This window comes from Rattus norvegicus, unplaced genomic scaffold (assembly GCF_021556685.1).
Source record: "Rattus norvegicus strain SHRSP/BbbUtx unplaced genomic scaffold, alternate assembly SHRSP_T2T unassigned-0000158, whole genome shotgun sequence".
In the NCBI taxonomy this organism is placed as follows: Eukaryota; Metazoa; Chordata; class Mammalia; order Rodentia; family Muridae; genus Rattus; species Rattus norvegicus.
The window spans coordinates 35,001-38,262 of NW_028238879.1; the positions used below are offsets into that span (position 1 = coordinate 35,001).

Genomic DNA, 3,262 nt, shown 5'->3' on the forward strand with positions numbered 1-3,262 from the left:
ACCGGCCTCACACCGTCCACGGGCTGGGCCTCGATCAGAAGGACTTGGGCCCCCCACGAGCGGCGCCGGGGAGTGGGTCTTCCGTACGCCACATTTCCCGCGCCGCGGCGCGCGGCGGGGATTCGGCGCTGGGCTCTTCCCTGTTCACTCGCCGTTACTGAGGGAATCCTGGTTAGTTTCTTTTCCTCCGCTGACTAATATGCTTAAATTCAGCGGGTCGCCACGTCTGATCTGAGGTCGCGGTCCAGAGGAGGAGAAGGAGGAGAGGTGGGCGCGCGCGGGCGACGGAAGGAGAGGAGAGCGAGAGCGAGAACGACGGGACGACGGGGCGAGGGCGCCGGGGGAGCCCAGGCCGGAGCCCGCGACCTCTCCTTCGCCGGCCGGCTCCCACATCCCGGGGGCAAGTCGCGTCGGCGCACGGACGCCGCGGCGTCCCGCGGGCCGGCGCCGGAGCGGTCGGCCCCCGGTAGAGGGAGCGGGGGAGGAGAGGGACGCGAGACCGGCCCCCGCGGGCGCGGTACGGCCCCCCCGAACGACCCTCGCGGGTCTCTCTCTCTCTCTCTCTCTCCCCGCACGCACCGGGCGGGCGCGCGGCGGCGGCGGACGCGCCGGCCCCGCGGGCGGGCAGGCGGGGTCCCGCCTCCCACCCCACCGGAGGCGCGGCGAACGACCCCGGCGACGCGGCTTTCCCCCCCCCCTCTCGCGCCCAGACACCCGACCGGCCCACGCCGACGCGTCCCCACGGCGGGGGAGAGCGGGCGAGGACGGGAGCGGGAGCGGCGGAGCGCGCGGGGAAGGAGCCGCGAGGAGGGCCGCCCGGACGCGCGACGACGGCGGGCAGGGAGGACGAGGCCCGCGCGGACCCGCGGGGCGCGGGCGAACGCCGGACGCCGCCCACATCTGAACTTCGGGAGACGGAGGGCCCCGGGGAGCGGGGCCCTGCGAGCAGACTCCCAGCCGCGCGACGCGATCCCCCCCGCGGCGGCGAAACCGCAAGGGGGGGCGGCGATTGATCGTCAAGCGACGCTCAGACAGGCGTAGCCCCGGGAGGAACCCGGGGCCGCAAGTGCGTTCGAAGTGTCGATGATCAATGTGTCCTGCAATTCACATTAATTCTCGCAGCTAGCTGCGTTCTTCATCGACGCACGAGCCGAGTGATCCACCGCTAAGAGTCGTATCGGTAATCTGAGGTGTGAGCGGACTCACACGGGGTGCTGACGACCGCAACAAGCGCCCCCGCCCGCCCCTCCTGCGCGGGATGGGAGGGGCCCGACGGCGAGGGGGCTCCGCCTCAGGCCGGCCAGCGAGAAACGAAACGAGACACACATAAGAAATAAAAAAAAAAGACAGGGTCGGAGACGGAAAGGCGGGACACACAGGACACGGGACGCCACGAACCCGGCACCCGGCGGCGGCCCGCCAACGGGCGGGACAAGCCAGGCGCTCGGGCCGGGAACCCCTCGGGCGCCCAGAGGGGGCTCGCGACACGCCCCCCCGAACCGCCGCCTCGGGAAGCGCCGGCGGCCGGAGGGGTGCCCCGCTGAGTCTGAGGGAGCGCCGGACGTGGGGAGGGACCGGGAAGCCCTCCCGCGGACGACCGACGTCCCTACGGGCCCCACCGCCCCCCCCGACCCCGGGGGCGGGAGGGCGACCCCCCCCGGGGCTTTAAACCTCCGCGCCGGAACGCGAGAGCTAGGTACCCGGACAGGAGCGGGGCGGACACGCGAGGCCCAGAAGGCGCGGCGGGGCGCGCGAGCCCACCCGCGGCACCGGCACACACACCCCCCCCCGCACGCGGCGGAGCCACCCCGGCACCGTCAGTGCCGGAGAGCCGCGGCGGGGGAGGAGCGGCAGGCGCCTCGAGGAGAGCGAGCGCGTCCCGGCCACCGCCCGGGAAGAGATCACGTACCACCCCCGGTGCACACGAGATCACGGAGCCGGTCGGGAAAGAGGCAGAACGCCCTCGGGCTGCCGACGGCAGCGGCGGAGGCGGAGGCGGGCGCACGGAGGCGTCGAGGGAAGAGCGAGAAAACGGAGGAGGTCCCGCGGCGGACCAGACCCGACACCCTGCCACCGCACACCTCTCCCGAAACGCCCGCTCCGCCGGCCGCCCACGGCACGCGCCACGACGCCAGGACGCCGGACACGGGGACCCACCCGGGGACGCGCCTCCCGGCGAGAAGGAGGAACACTCACACAGGCCCAAGAGGGGACGGGACGACGACCCCCCCCTCGGCCTTCTCCGTTAATGATCCTTCCGCAGGTTCACCTACGGAAACCTTGTTACGACTTTTACTTCCTCTAGATAGTCAAGTTCGACCGTCTTCTCAGCGCTCCGCCAGGGCCGTGGGCCGACCCCGGCGGGGCCGATCCGAGGGCCTCACTAAACCATCCAATCGGTAGTAGCGACGGGCGGTGTGTACAAAGGGCAGGGACTTAATCAACGCAAGCTTATGACCCGCACTTACTGGGAATTCCTCGTTCATGGGGAATAATTGCAATCCCCGATCCCCATCACGAATGGGGTTCAACGGGTTACCCGCGCCTGCCGGCGTAGGGTAGGCACACGCTGAGCCAGTCAGTGTAGCGCGCGTGCAGCCCCGGACATCTAAGGGCATCACAGACCTGTTATTGCTCAATCTCGGGTGGCTGAACGCCACTTGTCCCTCTAAGAAGTTGGGGGACGCCGACCGCTCGGGGGTCGCGTAACTAGTTAGCATGCCAGAGTCTCGTTCGTTATCGGAATTAACCAGACAAATCGCTCCACCAACTAAGAACGGCCATGCACCACCACCCACGGAATCGAGAAAGAGCTATCAATCTGTCAATCCTGTCCGTGTCCGGGCCGGGTGAGGTTTCCCGTGTTGAGTCAAATTAAGCCGCAGGCTCCACTCCTGGTGGTGCCCTTCCGTCAATTCCTTTAAGTTTCAGCTTTGCAACCATACTCCCCCCGGAACCCAAAGACTTTGGTTTCCCGGAAGCTGCCCGGCGGGTCATGGGAATAACGCCGCCGCATCGCCAGTCGGCATCGTTTATGGTCGGAACTACGACGGTATCTGATCGTCTTCGAACCTCCGACTTTCGTTCTTGATTAATGAAAACATTCTTGGCAAATGCTTTCGCTCTGGTCCGTCTTGCGCCGGTCCAAGAATTTCACCTCTAGCGGCGCAATACGAATGCCCCGGCCGTCCCTCTTAATCATGGCCTCAGTTCCGAAAACCAACAAAATAGAACCGCGGTCCTATTCCATTATTCCTAGCTG

The 3,262-nt window shown here is 68.1% G+C and overlaps 2 non-coding genes and 1 pseudogene across 2 annotated transcripts in view; all 3 read right to left on the reverse strand.

The window, feature by feature from the left end:
* The window catches only part of LOC147997391 (28S ribosomal RNA), a 4,801-nt gene extending 4,561 nt beyond the window's left edge, over positions 1–240 (reverse strand). The window contains exon 1 of the ribosomal RNA XR_015647914.1: positions 1–240. This exon is cut by the window's left edge and continues 4,561 nt beyond it. This is a non-coding gene — a ribosomal RNA (28S ribosomal RNA).
* Positions 241–1,021: 781 nt separating this feature from the next.
* LOC147997392 (5.8S ribosomal RNA) lies at positions 1,022–1,174 on the reverse strand. The gene has a single exon (XR_015647913.1). It is a non-coding gene; the product is annotated as a 5.8S ribosomal RNA (ribosomal RNA).
* Positions 1,175–2,246: 1,072 nt separating this feature from the next.
* LOC147997393 (18S ribosomal RNA) lies at positions 2,247–3,262 on the reverse strand (annotated as a pseudogene; the record flags this gene model as incomplete).